The 19,727-nt window shown below is 37.6% G+C and overlaps 1 protein-coding gene across 5 annotated transcripts in view; it reads right to left on the bottom strand.

The window, feature by feature from the left end:
* The window catches only part of DNAJC6 (DnaJ heat shock protein family (Hsp40) member C6), a 130,537-nt gene that overhangs the window by 87,717 nt on the left and 23,093 nt on the right, over nucleotides 1–19,727 (bottom strand). The window lies entirely within an intron of this gene.

Below are 19,727 nucleotides of genomic sequence, written 5' to 3'. Positions count from 1 at the left end.
CAGCCACCCTCTGGCTGGGGAGTGCCCGGAAGCAATCCTATAGGTGTCGCCGCGCGTCGCCCTGCCGCGCAGGGCAGCTCCAAGCGTGGCTGGCCTACAGGGAGGGAAAAAAAGAGACAGAGTAGGGAAAGGAGATTCTCGGGGAGGTGGGCTGAAGGCGGGAAAGGAGGCGGGGTGGGAGGGGGAGGGGACTACTACGACCCTGTTAGAGGGTGTTTTTGCGTGTGAGGTAAAGAAGAAAGGGGCTGGGTGTGTACGACTAGTAAGCTTCGGGATGAGGGGCTTTCTTGGTAAGATCCAGACACGCCCATTTCGTATAACTTGGCCTATATTCACTGGAAGATTCAGCAAGTCAAAGCCACCTCGACGGTTACTATCGTAGAGGACTGACTTGTAACTCAACGGAACAGGAGGGGAGGGAGGCGGTTGCGGGGGGGGGGGGGAGGTTGGGGGGGAACGCATGTTAAACCAGGGTATATGCACGTAGGATAGAAAGAAACAGCAGTATTTTGCACATTTCCCATAATGGGAATGATCCCTAAGTGAGATATTAAAAAGCTGGCTACTCTAACTCTAGGAGGCAACTAGGGTCCATTCCACCTACTGAGCATATGGAACCGTTTAGGAGCTATTTGTTGAAAGAATAAATTGGGGAAAGAGATGAAGAGCAAGGTGAAATCAGGTGCAATTTCACATCTGACATCATTTACCTTGGGACCTGGCAAAAGGACCAAACCACTCAGCTGGCTTGAGGAGATGGTTGAGAAGCAAGTAAAACAAGGATTTTCTTTCCCTTGCCCTGTTTTCTTTCAAAATTTTGGGCAAAGAGAGCAGTCACTCATTATCAGAGGAGAATTTATCACAACGGTAATGAAGTTTAATGGTCAGGCCCCTCTTCTTACAGAAGCCCCTTTCAAGTCTGCATACATAATTTTACACTTGTGATTTCATATTCTTAAAGAGGATCCCAATATTATATAAGTTTCAAGCCTTATAAAACTTGGATATAACTCTAAGTCCCAAAATGCAATTAGCAAATGTTCATTTTCATTTGAAATAAGACTGCAGAGGTATCCCTCATTCTCATCATTTTAAGTAGAGGCCAGGTAAAAATCTTGGTTTAAAATGATACTTTTCCCTACAAGACTTGGAATGACTGAGAAGCTTGAATCAAAAGTCATCTGACAGAGTTTCATCACCAAAAGAAAAAGGCACATGTGTAAAATTTGCTTAAGACAATATACAAAGCCAGCTTTGCCGCCTTCTCACTTTTCATAGCTTCCTCTTGCAGTTATGTTTCTGATCATCTAAGGACACAAAATCAAACTATAGCATCAAAGAGACTTTAGTCCAAATTATTTGGGATCCAAAGAGTTTCCTAGAAGCTCCAGCTCTACATAGGTCTACGTAAATAAATTAATTGGATTGAGACAATGACGTTTCCTGTTCAAAGATCACTCAAACACAAATTCTTGTAGGAAGAGGGTGAATCAGTAGAGACCAAGTGTGCTGTCTTCTAGATCACACCAGGCCCTATGGGAAGACCTAAATTCCCTGTCCAGTTGCCTTCCCAACTGCACCTGAACCACGAATCACAGTTAATGTTCATTTATAACATCAAACTTGAGCGGGGTCAGTTAAAATTGTAATAAAATTTTAAACAAAATTTTACTTTCAACTTTCCAAATCTGTCAGGTTGAGCTATTTTACCTACTTGACAAGAGTAATACTCTGTCTCCAAAGTCTAGTAAATAAATCTTTTAATTCATTACTAACCCACAGAGTAAATACCTAGTGTCCACCACATGATTTGACAAGTTTTGGATTTAAAATCGGTGGATTAAGAGAATTTAGAGAAGACACTTTTGAAAAGTAAAAATTATTTTCAAAAAGAGCACTCTCCGTTATTTTTGCTCAACTGTTTTCAGAGTTTCGACATATTGCTGGAAGAAATTTAGATGAAACATATGCCTTTGTATTTTTGGATATCTATTTCCCAAGTTTGCAAATTTAAAGAAAAACATGAATGGGCTAGAAGGACCATTTTATTTTTTTATCTTTGCTCTTAATTTAACAAATAATATCAATCAGAGTAACTATTAATAACTTTACAAAATTAGGGATATAAAGAACAATAGGGCAGGAGACTACAATAGCTAGATTAATTTACAACAGTCTAAAAACTAGTTGGAGGCTTAAATTGGAATATACACCAATTTCATCACCAAAATTTTCTTCACTATCCTAAAGATTAAATTCACAGTTTTTGCTTATCTATGAAGGTCTCGCTTTTCTATTCTATAAAATAGAGCAAAATAAAATACCAACATTACATAGTTGAAGATTTAAATTAGTACTTAACAAATGTTCTTTATTATTACTATCATTAATCTGGCTTGGGCAGAGCACTATTCTCAGTACTTGACAATCCTAGTTCCTTGCATGGGAGGAGCTCAGCAAAGGTTGAGTACTATTTATTTTCCAGGACTATACTAATGGAAACTTATCTATGTGATTCTGAATGAGAATTTGCACTTAAGAAGAGAAGCAGCACTGGTAAAATCCAAGGTGAACGTTTAGAGCCAAACTCTTCTGTTTCTTCCAAGGTCTAAGTTGCTCAATAATTTGTCTTATCTCAAGAATACCATGTCACATATGAGGCAGAGCCAAAGGATTAAATGGCCTCTTTACGGGTGAGCACTATTTCCCTTTGCCTCTTTATTGCTGACTTCAGTCACTACTTGGTGAAAATTATCCACAATGAGGAACGTTCAGGAGCCAGGCTCTACTTCTCCCCATCTCTTCCATCCCCCAAATAATCTCCAGGCACAGCAGATGTCACACTACTTCTGTGGTAGGGTAGGAAAAAAAATCTGCCACACCCTACCTGGGATTATGATCTGTGCTTTTTTATTTCCAGGAACTATAACGCATTAGTTAAGTTTGAGGTCCTGGCACTGTATTCCCTAGGACTGAATCCCAGCTCCTTGGACTTTTACCTCTATGACCTTGGGCAAGTTACTTAACCTCTTTGCTTCACTTTTCTCCTCTGTAAAATGAGCATAATTCTACTACTATCAGAATAAGATTGCAGGAAGAATTAAATCAGCACCTAAATATAGTAAGTGCTTAACAAATGCTACCTATATTCACTATTACTGTTCTACTATTTTTATAAGGATGTCACTTTTTTTAAAATGTAATTTCCTATCACTAAAATCAGGCTAAAATCTTCCCTGCCCACTTAAGAGATTTGTTATCATTATGATTGTATGGTAATATAAAAGCATTATGTAAAATGTGAAGTCATTGTTCTGCCTTGAGTCTTTAGATATTGTCATGCATATCTTTCCCATTAGATTTTGGACTCCTTGAGGACAAAAATCCATGTTTTTTGTTCATGTCTGTATCCCCCATGATACTCAAAAGAGCACTTCATACTCATTAGAGATTTAGTAAGTATCTATTAATAAATAAAAATGTATTTGCATCACCTGGTCTAGTAATTTTTTTGAAATTGCATGTTGTGGTCTACTAATGGACTGTAAAATAAACTTAGCAATTCATGACCACTATTTTAATAAAAATGAAATATGTCAGAAAGCATCAGTTTGGAGCATACCAAGATACTGTTTCTTGAAATATTGTTTTGGATTTGTGTGGTGAATGTGTATGTTTCTACTCAATAATGACATAAATGTATTTCTCATTATGGGTTCTAGTATTAAATGTTTGGATGTCTACACATGCGGAAGAACCTACAGTACTGAGAGGTCCTACTATTTCCAACTGTGAATGTCCTATACACCATGACATCTGAATTCACTTGGATAATTGGACAACAAAAAACTCTGGCTAACCAGACCGTAAATAGAGGCAGAGCTTCTGCTCTGTTCTCCCTGTTGAAAAATGTATTATGATCAGGTTTCTAAAATGCACTTCTTCAATTTTCTGCTTTAGCTAATATAAATCAATGAACAGTATTGAAACTTTCTTTGGCAACATGCCTCAGGTACATAATTCAGACTGTATCTCCTTCCTGAATAAGGCCTGTGGTTACAGTTGGTACTAAGCACCCAAAATGAGACCGACAGGCCATATCTGGCCCCAGTCATGTTTTGCTCAGTCTGTACTTTTTTTATTTTAGCTTAGATACCTTCACAGAAGGTAAAGAGGCTCCAGTTTAAGTGCCACAGATTATTGCTTCCCAGTGTATGACACCCAGCCTGTCTCATTCATTCCCACTATCCATCAACCTTGCAGGCATTTGAATTTGAGGCCTGTCGTGTACTGGCAAAGCCAGAGGAGTAACAAAAGCAAGACAAAGGCCAAAAGCCACATCTTTAGGTCACAGTCCAGAAGAATGAGCAATAGGCTGGGAATCTTCTCCTGATTCTATTATTAATCAGCTGAGTGGCCTTGATAATTATTCTCTTTCTAACAAATTTGAAAGTGTTAAATTACAGGATCTTCCCATCCTTCTCAAAACTTAGTTGTCATTTTCCTCTTTCTCCTCCAAATGAAGCCCAGAGGGAAAAACCATGACCATTTAGGTATTCCAGTAGCTAAGTCCCAATTAATCAAGGTTTTCCGATAGAATGCACGCATAAATAGTGGCAGCTGTCAAGAGCTACACATAGAGCAATACACAAGAAAGAAAAGTAGTATGCTGGAAAAAATTGACTGAGCTAATAATATTTAACAGAAGACAATCTCAACTATTCCTACAATATTCCTGAGAAATGAAGTTGCCTGCTTCTGGTGTCTGATGGAGGGCTAGGTTTCCCAGAAGATAGGACAAATATTCCCAGAAGAATATATTTTTTAAGATAGTTCAATACCCTGAAACCTGTGTCTCCTTGAAGCTCTCTCTAGCAGTAATAAAAATAACTACCATTGCCTATTTACCATTTGCCAGGTACCTTAACTACCTTAACTCTCCCTTTTCCAACAACCCTGCGAAGTTATCATCCTTACTTTGAGGCAGACTTGGACAGGTTAAGTAACCTGCCCAAGGTCACACCATTAGCAAGCAGTTAGCTACAAACTCCCATCTTTCTGATCATGTGTTGGTCACTGCACCAGGCCAAAGAGCTGATTCCAGTGGTCAAAGTGAAAGCTGAAGGATGTTTGGGTCCTTCCTTCAATGACCAAAGAATGGCCAGTGGCAAACGGTTTGGCCTAGTTTTAATCACTAGAAGGAAAAAAAATATTTATTTTCATTAAAAACAAGTTTCCAACTTTAAAAAAACTTGATCTCTATTATGTTCACACATGTGTATGTGTATCAATATGTGTGTGTACAAATTTTAAAAAGACATAAAGGCATGGTGGAAAACCACTTAGCTTTGGAGGGAAAAAAATACAACTGTTTGAGTTCTTGAACTGCCACAAGCAAGTTTTCTATTTTATGTTTACCACTCATAGCCACATTCCCTCTCTATAAAGTTGAGGAGACTACTCTTCCTCCCTCACAGAAGAATTAAATGAAATAAGGTTTAGGAAAGCACATAATAAACACTAAGTGAAAGTTTCCCTAAATCCTGGATATTCCCATGTATGGCCCTGAGTTCATTATGCATAATTTTATGCTCAAGATCCTTAAAATGCAGATGCTTATTCTCTGTTACCCCTTTGTGCCTAAAGGTTCTCAGCCCCGGAGCATGATTCTCTACGATGGTGACAAGAAAGGCAGCGGTCACCCCAGATGCCGGCAGAGCCAGTTCTCGGAGTGCTGAGTCTCCACGCAGCCTCCAAGGCAGCAAACCACTACTGCCTACTTGACCACATCTAACTAGAGGGAAGGGGCATTTCCTGAGCACTAAGTTAAGTGCCTGAGTGTTTCATTATTTACCCATTTAGCTATGAAAGGTCTTTTGAGGATTACCATGCCCAAGTCATACCTGAGGAGACCAGAACTTTGAAATGCAACTGAGTGCAGACTAAGCAGGGATTACTAGTGATCCCCAATATTCCTTTCCATCTTGATCTTTAGCTGGGCACACGGCCATACAGTATAAAGAATGTATTTCTCAGTCTTCTTTCATGTCTTGGACCTGCCACATGCAAGCTTTCTATATATAATCTGCTAGGTATGTAGATGGGACCAGTTGTGGTCATTGCAATATAAGCAGAAATGATATGTGCAATTTCTGGTATATATCCTTCAAAGGGAGGATGGGTAGTGTGTCCTTCCATTTCTTTTCCCTTTCTGTTGAGTAAAATATGGAGCTCCAGCAGGTATCTTACACCATGAGGTAACCTTAAGGATGAAAAACTTTGAAAATGAAGCAATAGGATAGAAGAAACCTGAGTCCCAGAGAACCATGGTAGCCCTATACTGATTATCTCTAGACTTCATAAAGGTGAGAGAAACACTGTTTTTGTTTTAAGACATTACCATTCTGCTTTTTACTGTTACGTGCATCCAAACCTAACCCTAACTGGATACAAACTGCAAGCCAACCACTGGATTTCATTTATTTACCACAACATTTACTGGTATTTACATAAAATCTACATGGTCATGGACAAATTATATAACTTCTCTACAGCTCAGTTTCCTCATCTGTAAAACAGTGGCATCTGTAGGGAAGCTATTAGAATTATACGATATTAAGTACATAAATAGCTTGGCACAGTACCTGGCATGTGGAGTTCAGTGAATGTTATCTATGTTGTTATTTCTTGTCATTGTCCTTCAACTGATACACACTTGAGTCCACTGTGCTTAACTCCAAAGCCAGTGATCTCTCCACCTCACCCTGCCACCCAGAGACTGCCTTCCTGGGCAGACCCAGCCCAGAGCTGCAGAACCCTGTGCCATCAGTGAACTCCCTAGAAGAGCCGCCTCTTCTTTGGGGTGTAATTCTTTCTTTGATCTGCCCAAATATTCCCAGTCTGGAACATTTTAAGCCATCAAAGTTGACCCAGAACTTAAAGCAAAGTTTCAGCATTTATGACGTAGTGTTTCTGAGTCTACTTCAGTATGGCCAAATGAGACAGAATGACTTTTGCTTCATTTGTGCTAAAAGTAAATAAGGAACTTGAGTAATAAGTTGTGGCTTCTTATTTTATTATTTTATCTTTTTACTTTCTGTTACAGAAACTTTCGAAACATATATCAAATAGAGAAAATTATTTAATTGACCCCTTTGTACCCATAACTCGGCATTGACGATTATCAAGTCATGACCATAGACAACTACTTTTAAGCAAATTCTAGATTTCATATCATTTCATCATTAAGTATTTCAGTATATAGCACTTTAATTTTTGTAAAATAACCACCAGGTTTCATCTGTACTAAAAGCAGGACGAGGTGACATTAACCTGTCTGCTGAGAAGCTGAAGCTATCATCCAGTTCCGTTTCAGGAGACTGTCAGAAAAACCTGCATGACTTTTCAGTTTCCTTATTTCCCAGTGGAAATGACATGTCAGCCCATTCAACTTTCTGTCCCCATTCTCACCCACCCCCATCCCCTCTTTAAGCACTAGTTGTGATCTTAGGCCTTGCTTCCCAAGAGATATGGAAATCAGCCTGAAATTAAGTATTTCCAGAATAGTAGGAAGTTATGGAATATCAAAGTCAGAAGGAGTTGCAAAGAGACTATCCCTTTCAATTTAGAGATAAGAAAATTGAGACAGAAAAGTGAGCAAATTGATTCACATTTGAGCTTTCTAAAATGCAGTTCCAATTATGACTCGGCTGCTTTAAAATCATTCAAGGGTTTCCCATCATCCTTCACATTCAAAGACCAGATATAACCCTTTAGAAACTCAGCCCTCACCACTTCCCCTTTCCGCATCCTGTCTCTAAGTCCAGATACAGAGCTTCTTTATGTTCCCCTGCCTGGCCAGTTCCTGCTTGCCCTTCAGATCCCTGCATAGACAGCACTTGCCTAGGAAACCACCAAAGTGCTCAAAACCAAATTAGATATAATTTTATATGGTCCCTAGAACACTGTACATCTTTTAACATAGCACTTACAACACACTACATTGAAATTTCCTGTTATATGTACGACTTTCCACACCAGATTGAGGGCCATGTTTGGTACTTAACTCCATATCTGACACAATGCAGATACCTGATAAATACTTGTTAAACAAATGAATGACTACTGCCACTGAGAAGAGCCTATAAAACTGTTCTTTATACTACTTAGAACCCAACAAAAGTTAGCCATTTCATTTACAACTGCATAAGGCCACATAGCTACTATACAGGGGACTGGTTTTCTGACCAGTCCATATCAGAGCTCTCAGCATTCCATTACACTGCTTCATATAAATTCAGCCAATAAAGTTGTCACTTACTGCCATTTTCCTATGCAAAAAAAAAAAAAAAAAAAAAAAAAAAACATTTCTACTGAGTTAAGGAAAACACATAGACTTGTAGCCTTTTGAAATCATGATAGTTTGAAATTTTTTACTTTTTGACCTGAATAGGAAGTTCACACACTCCAGATCATTTTTCTGAAAGACTTAAAGATCATCAATTTTAAAGAATATTTCCTTTAGGCCAGATGTCATTTATGAATAACAGAATATGACATTTTCATCTTTGCCTCAGAAATCACTATGCTCATGTGCTGTATAGTAAACCACGTGTTGGTAAAAACCACGTGGGGAAGTGTTCCAAAGAAGGTGTCAGATCACAAATTACAAAAACAAAATTCCCAAGTAGTGCTAAATAGGTTTTAAGCTCAATACTATAAAGATAATTATGGTAGAGATATTATATGGTAGAGATATATTTCAATCTTTGGCTGCAAGACTGGAGAACATAGTAGTGTTGGTTTTCTATTCAAGAAAGATTTACCAGGTGTTACCATTGGGCCAGTTTCTTTACCTTCACTCCTGTCATAAGTTTCAATGGGAAGCAATCAGGTGGGGAGAAAAATTTCAAATTGCTAATTCGGTAAAACCCAAGTCAACACAAACTCAATTTACTAGAACTCTCTCAGTCCAGTGGTTAAGAACATGGGACTTTGGAGATAGATAGACCTGGGCTTCCAGCCTGAATGTTTGAACTTTGGCAAAACATGTAACTTATTTCAGCCTGACTTTCCTCATTTGTAACTGGGATTATTATCCCACAGAATAGCTGTACTTATTAAATTAGCTAGAGTCGGCGTTGTGTACATTTATTCTCTTATTAGCCAAATGCAGCACACTCTCTTATGGGAAATCCTCCTTCTCTGTGGTTGGAATTAGAGTTGCCATGACCCAGGGGTGGGTACTGGAAACCATGTCGTTTTCACAGGACTGTTCAATTTAAAACCAGAGAGATCAAGCCTTCCTCCCCTAGAACACAGATAACAGGCAGGAGTTGCAGGAACCACACTTTCTAACATGTGGAGATAAGTGATCTAAGAGAACAATGCTGTCAATGAGAGAGAAGTAAATTTGTGAGAAAAAAAAATGTTTATATCCTAGATATTCAGGAGGCTGAGATGTACTCCTACCCCTCCCATGGTTACAAGAGGCCCCTCTTTTCCAACTTCAAAGTGGGTCCGTCACTTTTAACCAACAGAAGCCTACCTAATACAGTACTTAGCATAATGCCTGAATCACAGTGGCTCAAAGCACTGAAGTTATTATTATTTGCTCAGATAATTAAATTATCACTCTACCCTCTGCTTCTCTACTCACATAAAGAAGATAAGATGCCTAAATAAAAACCTGCATTAGAAATTTAGTAAAAATAACAAGCTTCTTGATATCACTTAGAATCCCTACCCATTCAACTAAACCTTCTATATTTTCTCTAGCTCTAACATTTATGCCGTATGCTATATTCTACAGAGAACTTCTATGTAGCACCCCACTGTCCAACAGAAATACAATGCAAGCCAAATATATGTCATTTATGTAATTTTTAAATTTCTAGTAACCACATTTTTAAAAAAATAACAAACAAGTGAATTAATTTAAATAATATATTTTATTTAATTCAGTGAGTACAAAACATTGTCATTTCAACATGCAGTCAACAGAAACAAGTAATCATTGAGATACTTTATATATTTTTTTCATACTACGTCTTCAAAATCCAGGGTTTATTTTACACTTACAGCACATCTCAATTTGGACAACCACATTTCAAGTGCTAAACAGCCACTTATAGCCTAGGGGCTACTATATTGACAGGACAGATATAAAGTGTGTCAACCTTCACAACAACTTTAAGAAAAATAAGTTTTTGTAATTCTAGATGAGAAATTGAAACAAAGAAATTAAGAAATTTGTTCACCATCAACAGCTACTTGGTGCAAACCCAGGCTCAAACCTTGGTCTTTGGCCTCCGAGTTTTATGCTCCTTATTATGCTGACTGTACAATAAGAACTGATGTTCAACGTGACCCTCGACTACATCCAGATCAATCAAATCAATTAATGATGATGTGACCCCGCCTATAAAATGAGAGGGTTGGACTGGTGGTCTCTAAGCACAAGGGCAGTCTTTTCTAATTGATCACTCCAGACACAGAGCCTGCCAATAGGACCAAGTAGCTCAAATAGGAACAAAATCCCCCTGAATCCACCCTTCTCTGTATTTATTGATTCATGAATGTAATTAACCTCTTCCTGTCACAAATGGAAGCGTCCCCTCCACCACACCTTCTTCCTTAACAAGCTATTACTTTGTTCATGGAATCAAATCCAAATCCTTGCAAATAAAATCATTCGCCGAAATGGTTGGCAATGGCCTTCAATGTAACTTCAACATATAATCTAGTCCAGTAAAAATGTTTTCAGCAACAGGTAAAAAGGGAGGGCACGCGGCCTCATCCACTGCCAATGTCCCAGTCCTCCCACCATTTACAGCAGGGAAACTGCCCTTTCTAAGTCGTCACAGTTGACAGGTCAGGCTTTCAAAAGAAAAATGGGCATTGCTGGTCTGTCTTAATCATTGTAATTTTCTCTAGATGGATCACTTCATACAAAATTCATTATTTTTTCTTTGCAACGGCAAATGAATTCTTTGTTTGTTGGCAGGATATCAATCCTGTAAATTAACAAGAAACCTGCTTTTTAGTCAAGACAACAGTGTGAAAATGCTTAGTTAACACAGTGCCTGGAACATAGCAATTATGTTGGTTTCCTTTGCATCGTAGAGTAAACCACACTTTCAAGGAATATGTAAAGCCTGGGAAAAACTAAAATATAATGTTAACAGAACGCATATCTGATTCTAAAATCTGAATCAAAAAATAAATAAGTAGAAGAAACAAAATCTGAATCATATTCTTTATAAAGAAAGAAAAAGTCTACCTCTATAGGTACTTAGATAAAATAATGAAGGGAAATACAGCAACATATTGCCAATGATTATCTGTTGACAGTGCTAATAGGAATGATTTAAAGGATGTTTATTTTTATATGTTTTGGAAAACTTTGCAAAAATGGCTGCCATCATTCACATCCCACCTTCTAAACCCACTCCTTGTTACCCACAACACTCTGCAATATTACTTCACATTACCTCTCACCAAGAGGTAGAGTCCTTGAATCTGGGCTAGCTTGTAATTTGCTTTGAAGAATAGAGGGTGTTATGGACTGAATGCCTACCCCCCAAAATTCGTGTTAGAATTTCAATGTGATGATGGTATTCGTAGATGGGAACTTTGGGGGATAATTAGGTTTAAATGAGGTCATAAAAGTGGAACTCACCATGATGGGATTAATGTCCTTATAAGAAGGGGAAGAGTGACCAGAGCACTCTCTCTCCCTGTCACGTGAGGACAGCAAGAAGGTAGCCTTCTACACACCAGCAAGGGAGCTGTCACCAGGAATTGAATCTTCCAGCATCTTGATCTTGGACTTTCCAGCCTCCAGGACTGCGAGAGGTAAATGCCTGTGGTTTAAACCACCCAGTTTATGGTATAAACTAAGACAAAGCGATTGTATCAGTTCTGAGCCTAGGCCCAAGAGACCTTTTGTACTTGTGCTTGCTGGACTCTGCTTGCTCTCTCGGCTTCTCCTCTCCTTCTCTAGGAGAACAAGTCCAAGCCAGTCTGCCATAGGACAGGAGACCACAAGGAGGAGCTGATCCAGTCATCCCAGACATGCAACTGAGCCTCACTGACAACAGCTGAGGTTGGCCCAGAGCAGAACTGCCTGGCTGAGCCCACATATTGACCTGCAGAATTCTGAGCTGAATAAATGTATATTATTTTAAGTCACTAAGTTTTGGGGTAGTTTGTTATGCAGCAAACCTAATGGATACATATATGTTTTCCAGAGATCCTTCAATAAAAAGTATAAAATTAATTTTTAAAAAAACAAAAAAACAAAAAAATCAAACCTCATTTGTAAATAAGAAAGGGAGAGAGAAAGGAGAAAGACAAAACACAGATCTGAGTTCAAATCTCGGCTCCATCATCCAGTAACTGTGTTAGCCAAGTTATACAAAACATATTGAACTTTTTCTAATATTGCCTACCTTGTAGAGTTGCTCTGAAATTAAAGGTGATGATATTTACAGCATGCTGCAGAGTAGCCTAAAGGGCACTCAGGACATTCCAGATCCTTTCCTTACCTTCTCATCCCTTATATTCCTAGTAATGTCTGCATTTTATGTAAATAGTTCAGTTTTATACTACTCAAGCATGCAATGCTATAGTTCACTTTTTATTCTTAATTTATTTTCATCTGCTTTCCCAGAGAGAATAAGCCAAACTGCTCAAAATCCATTTAATGATGTCTTCATGTACCTTTCGCTTCAGAGAAAATGTTAAATAAATGAATACTTTAACTTCATTAACAGCCAACTTTTCCCTGAACATTTTATTATGAAAGTTTCAAACATGCCAAAAAGTTGAAAGGATTTCATACAATAAATACTCATATATCTAATACCTAGGAGTCAACAATTGAGAACATTTTACTAGTTTGTTTTATCTAAATAGTTGAGGTTTTTTCCATTTTGCAGAACTTACTGAAAATGAATTGAAAATCACATTTACTTCTCAATTCTTCATCATGCACGTCCTAATAAATGAACTTCTCCTACACAACCACAAATTAATAATTCCTTAATTTCATCTAACATCTAGTTTACATTCAAATACCCCCAATTGTTCCAAAAATGTCTTTTATAATAGCTCATTTTTTAATAATAGTTTACATTTAAATAGGCATGATGCTCACAATACTTTGAGGTAGATATTATTCCCATTTATAGTTGAAAAAATTAACTTGAGAATGCTAATTTGCCTTGCCAGGTAGAGAGTTGTGGGAAAGTCATTATTTAAACTTATTTAATGTTTAACTGTTCTTCAATAGATAAGGCTGACATGTGAATATTTAAATGCATTTAATATTTTTTAAATCAATACACTCAAATAATAAAGTTTTTATAAGAAAACATAAAACAATGTCTTTTGACATTGGGGCAAGCAAAGATTTCTTAAACAGTATCCAAAAGGTAGTAACTATAATCAAAAATTAATAAAGTGTACTATATTAAAGAATTTCTGATCGTAAAAAGACATCATTAAGAGACTGAAAAAACTTGTGGAATACATATATCCACCAGATTCATATTCAGAATATGTAATTAAATATCTTCAAATTAATAAGAAAAAAGTAGACAACTCAATAGAAAATTTGGCAAAAGTGAATACAGCCTTTCATAAAAAAAAAAACAAACTGCCTACAAATGGCTAATAACCATCTGGAAAGGTGTTTAATCTCAGATCGATCATGGAAATTCAAATTAAAACCATAGTGATATATCACTACGCATCAACCTGAACGTGTAAAATTTAAAAGACTGACAGTATCAAACATCAATAAAGATGTGGAGCAACTAGACATCTCAGAATACACAGCTGATAGAAGTAAAACTTGGTACACTCAATTTGTAAAACTGGCAGTATCTGCTAAAGCACAATGTATACATCTAGTAATTTCACTCACTATATAACCAGCAGAAATATGTATACATTTGCACCAAAAGACACAAAGAAAATGTTCATAGCAGTGCTTTTTGTGAAACACCAAAACTGGAAATTACTCAAATATCTGTGAAAATGAAAATGAAAAAAAGTGGTTTATTCACCTGATGGAATACTATATAGCAATGAGAATGAATAAACTCCAACTGCCACACAAACATAGCACTGGACAAAAGAAACTAGAAGGCTTGTACTATACTGAATAATTCCATTTACACAAAATTCAAAAACAAAATTAATCTTGGATTAGTTTAGTGTTACAGCAAGGATAAGAGGAGGGCTTCTGCCTTGCTAGTAATGTCTAATTACTTGATTTAGATGCTAGTTTCACAAGTGTACTAACTTAATAAAAGTTCATCAACCTGTACACTTAAAAGTTGTGTGTACTTTCCCATGTACTTAATTTAAAAGTTTGCTTAAAATTTAATACTCTCAGGGCATAATCACACTCACAAATCTATATGAAGAATTCTAAAACCAACATTCATCTCCTGAGAAGACTCGAAATATGCCTATTTTTGTAATGTTCTTACATTTGTACAGTGCCAATTTGGCCTTTTCCCAGTGCTGTCATTAGTAATAAATTTCTCATGTTAGAGTTAGACTTTTCCTTCAAACTCTTGTTTTTCCCATTTGGAAAAGCTTTATTAGAAGGGAGAGTACACTTCTAGACATGGATGTGGGTCTGAGCAGGAGAAGAGTGACTCAAAAAGCCTCCTTCAAACTTTTTAACACTTTTAACACTCAGAGAAAACCAGCAACAAATTTTGGACGATAAAAACAGAATCAAGAAAACTGAGAGCTAAGCTAGCAAACTGAGTTACAAAACAGAATCCCCTAAGGACTCAGAATTTGACAGCCTGCCCATCTCTGAGTGATGTAGTAATAGGCAAAGGCAGTGAGACACCCTAGTGGGTTCCCCTCCCTCACTCATGCAGCTGGGCAAGTGCCTTTTCCCAACTCCAGCAGAAGACTAGAAAACTAGGTTTATTCTGTGGAGAGAGCATCAAGAGGCTCAGTGGACAGGGAACACTAGGCACAGTTTTAGGCTGAAGTATCGAAATAAATGTTGACATTCTGAATGCTAGAACCCCCAACAGTCATGAGATGTGTTTCATCTCTTAAAAGAAATGAAATAGCAGATCGAAAGCAGGCAGGCAAATGGGGAAATACTTATTTTTCATCCAAATTCTGAAGCTTAATAAAATAAGCCTATTCCCCGAAGAACTAAAAAGATAAAACAAAATACACTGTAATCAGGCATAAATAACCGTTACTGAGGAAGGATCTTTAAAGAAGGAAGTAAGATAGTGAGGTCAAAATGAACTACAACAGTATCTCATTATTCCACTGATTCATGGACCTATAACATCAATTTTTAAATAGTTTCCATGTAAGCTCATCATCTCCTCCATGTTTTTACATTGCACTCTCTCATTTACCTGCAATTTTTTGAAAGGGCTTTTAATTTCTTGTAAGATCATTTGCCAGCAAATCTCCAGTATAAATATCTGATTTTAAGTGCACTAGTGTACCTAGCATTGTAACACATGTGGTACTTACACTCTATCCCAACCTTTCATTCACTCAAAAATTCATCCATTCACTCATTGACTTAGGCATTTTCACATTAGACAGGAATACCTGAAAGATAATGTTTCAAAACATAATTTCAGTTGGGTACTAACTCTCACTATGTAGCAGTTTCTACTTTTATCTAAAGAGACAAAGCAGCATAGAGAACATAAGTTGTGGGGTCAAAGAAACCTATGACAGATCTACCACCTACTAGCTCTCTGACTTTGAGTAGATTATTTCCTGAATCTGATCTTAAATGCCTTCATCAAGAAAATGGGAATATTAATACCTACCTCTCAGGGTTATTGCTAGTTTTAAATGAGATAAAATATGCAAAGCACTTAGCATAATGTTAACATGCAGTAAAAGGCAAGTCAGCAGCAACTTGTTTTTTAAATATATCAATAACCTAGTTTCTTTTTTCATGTATTAAAATTATAAATTTATTAAATATAAAATTTATTAAAATTCATAAAAAATTTTAAAATTTTAATTAGTTTCAAGTATACAGTACATTGGTTAGATATCTAATTGCCCCAATTGCTCCCTCCCTTCCCTGACCCTCCACCTAGCTAATGTATTAATGCTAACTGCATTCGCTATGCCGAGCTCCCCATCCGCGAGACCATCCATTAGCTACTAATTTGTACTTCTTTAAACCTTCATCCCATTCTTCCAGCTCTCCAACCTCCCACTCCGTCCATCACCAAATTGTCCACTATATTTGAGTCTGTTTTTGATTAGTTTGTTCTTTTTATTCCTTAGATTCCACATACAAGTGAAATCATATAGTATTTATCTTTCTCCATCTGACTTAAATACCTGTTAGGTCCATCAAAGCAATATCTTTTTCTATCTTCTTCCTTTTAATCTGTGTGTTTCTTTTACTCTGAAGTGAGTCTTTTGTATTTTTTCTTCTTAAAGAAGTCCCTCCAACATTTCCCGTATTACTGGCTTGGTGGTAATAAATTCCTTTAGCTTATGTTTGTCTGGAAAGTTCTTTATCTGTCCTTCAACTCTAAATTATAGTTTTGCTGGATAAAGTATACTTGGTTGTAGCTCCTGGGTCTTCATCCTGTCGAATATTTCTTGCCAAGCCCTTCTGTCCTGCATAGTTTCTTTTGAGAAATCAGCTGCCAGTCTTATGGGTTTTTCCTTATACATAACTGTGTTTTTCTCTAGTTGCTTTTAATAGTCTTTCTTTGTACTTAATCTTTGGCATTTTAATTATGATGTGTCTTGGTGTGGGCCTCTTTGGATCCCTGATTTTTGGAATTCTCTGCGTTTCCTGGAGTTTAATGTCCATTTCTCTCTTCAGGTTAGGGAAGTTTTCCATCATTATTTCTTCAAACAGCTGTTCGACATCTTGATTTTCTTCAGGTACATGGATCAGATGAATATTTGGACCCTTAAAAGTGTCCCATATGCTCTTTAAATTATATTCTTAGTCTTGGCAATTACCTCTTGCCATTCTGCTTGTGTGTCCTTGGCTTTCCCATCCTCTGCATAGGGCGTTTGATCCTTTTCCTTATTCGCTTTATTCCTTTGTCCATTCCATTTAATATACCTCTCATCTCAGATAATGTGTTCTTCATTTCAGACTGGTTCCCTTTTATAATTTCTATTTCCATTTTTATGTTTTTTTCCTCTTTGTTGAAGTTCTCTACACGTCTCAAAAGTTCATTGAGTATCTTTAAAACAAAACTCTGCATCTATCAGATTACTTGACTCCATTATATCTGGATCTCTGTTTTGTTCCCTCATATGGCTTCTGCTTCTTTGTCTTCCCATTTTGGCTGCCTTTCCATGTCTGTTTCTATGTACTAAGCAAAGCTCCTAAGTCTCCCAGGCTGATTAGTGTGGATTTGTGAAGTAGGTGTCTGTCCAGTGGCAAAGTCCTGAGAGGGGTTCAGCTGCAGGCCAATCTTAGCCCAAGCATCTGCCCCTCTGGGGCCACCTGTTAAGATTCAGCAAACAATCCATAGGTGCTGTGTTTATAGTTCCATCAAAAGGCCTCACCAGAAACCGAGGCCAGCTGCCTCCAGTGTGAGTATAGGTGTTGCTCAGCAAGGAGCTCCTGACTCACTGAGGATATACCTGGATGTGGCTTGCATGGGACCGAGAGTTGGGAGAGGCAGGGTTTCAGAGAAATCTTCTGGGCAGAGTGACCTCTGTTATTCAGTTTGATGACATCACGGCTATGGCAGTGCAGTGTCTGGTAACCTGGACACGAGGAGGGCTCAGCAGGGAACAATGGACACTGCCAGCACTTCTGTACAGAGTGAGTCTCGCCTCAGCCTTCACTCCGACAGCGTCTCCCTGTAAGTCCTGGTGCCCCCTGTGCGCAGCCAAATTGGCACTGGTGCTTAGAGCGAACAGGTCCGTCACCACGAAAATCCATTTGCAGACGCAGCCCCTTCAAGAGGCTTTTGCTGCTGCCACTGCCGCAGCCTCCGTCTCACTCAACCGCTCAAGACCAGCAGCCCCGCATCCTCACCCTGTCCTACCTTCTGCCACTGCAGGGTGCTTTCTTGGATTTCTCCTTAGTTGTATGGCTTGTTCCTTTATATCGCAGGTGATTTTTCCTTGCTGCTGCTCCTTGTTTCTGTCACAACTTTGATTTGGTAGCCAGAGGGATGAACAGAGCCTCTATCATCTACACCGTCTTTTTTCGGTCCACCCCTACTTTCCATATCTAAGATTTTAAATTTATATGCATCACCTCATGACAGTTACATTAAGACCAACACAATCCTTCCATCATTTGTTGTAGTTTTTTACATTTATGAAACAAGATGAAAGAGATGGTCCATAGACTTTTCATTTCTAAGCAGTAATCTGTAAATGATTAGAAAAAACAAAAACAGATGACCACTGTTCTATATGACTTGGAATTTTGCTATTCAGATGGCTAATGCAGAGTACTACATTAACTTCGAAAAAGTGAAAATTAGGTTCTGGTTGTATGAGAGAAGAATACAGTTTCACTTGGCACATGTTTGCTGATCCCCTAAGTTACAGGGAATGAGGGATCTATTAAATTCTTCCATAAATGTGTCCTGTGCATCATCTTTGTGATGGGCATGGTTACAATGTGAAATGACTGACTCAAGATGAGTCAGTGACTGGACTGTAAGTAGAAAAATTTCAGACCTCCTAACTTCTAAAACAACAGCTGCCTTATTTTTTTATAATCTAAAACAATCTTCCAATCCACTGAAATAAACAAGGAGGCTTTTGGAAAAAAAGGAAAAAGTAGTCTATTTTGACCCTCTCCACTATATTATTTATTTACCCTAGAATGTGAATTTTCCTCCTAAACAAAAAACATATTTTCCTGTTAAAAGTAGAGTTTGAATGGTTAAAAATGCCAGCTTCTAAATCTCCTTCTAATAAATGAAGGGCCAGTTATTCTTATGAAATATTATGAATTTAGTACTATTTTGCAGACATTAAAAATGTGGAAAGTCAGCAGTCAGGTTAAGTGAAAAAAATTATTTCAACCAAAAACATATATAGATATATAAAGATATCACAGAAAGGTGATACACTCAAATTTTAACAGCAATTATCTTTAATGAATGGAATAATAGATGATTTTTACAGTTTTCTGTGTGCTTTTCTGAATTTCCAGAATTCTGTTTTGGGAATATACATATTTTTTAATGACATTGTACTGAGTACCTACTATGTGTCAGATACTATGCTAGGTACTTGTTATGTATTATTTCTAATCTCACAACAACCCTATGAGTTGGGAATTATTATTACAATTTTGAAAATGAGGAAACTGGGGTTCGGAAAAGTTAGGAAACTTGTCCACCTTATTAAATTGAAGAAGAGGAACACAAACATGGTTCCTTTCCTTCCCTTCCCTTCCTTGTTCCCTCTCTCCCTCCCCTTTTCTTTTTTTTTTTCCTTTTTTTTCTTTCCTCCCTCCATTTTATAGTATGTACTGAGGACCGATGGTGTGCCGGAATTTAACCTAGTACTTAAAAGTATGGAATGTGGCAAGAAGGAGAAAACACAAGATGCTCTGGGGGTGTGCCTTCAGCAGAACATAGGGAGGGGACCTGGAGTCAGAGAAAGCCTTGCAGAGGAAGCTACTATTTGAAAAAGAGTAGAACTGAGCCAGGCACAGAGGAGGAGAAAATTTATTCCAGGCAGAAGGAACAGAATGT

The sequence above is a fragment of the Rousettus aegyptiacus genome, unplaced genomic scaffold (assembly GCF_014176215.1).
Source record: "Rousettus aegyptiacus isolate mRouAeg1 unplaced genomic scaffold, mRouAeg1.p scaffold_m13_p_1, whole genome shotgun sequence".
Lineage (NCBI taxonomy): Eukaryota > Metazoa > Chordata > Mammalia > Chiroptera > Pteropodidae > Rousettus > Rousettus aegyptiacus.
Note: the sequence above shows the minus strand (reverse complement) of the source record. Positions and strands in the feature narration are given on the sequence as shown.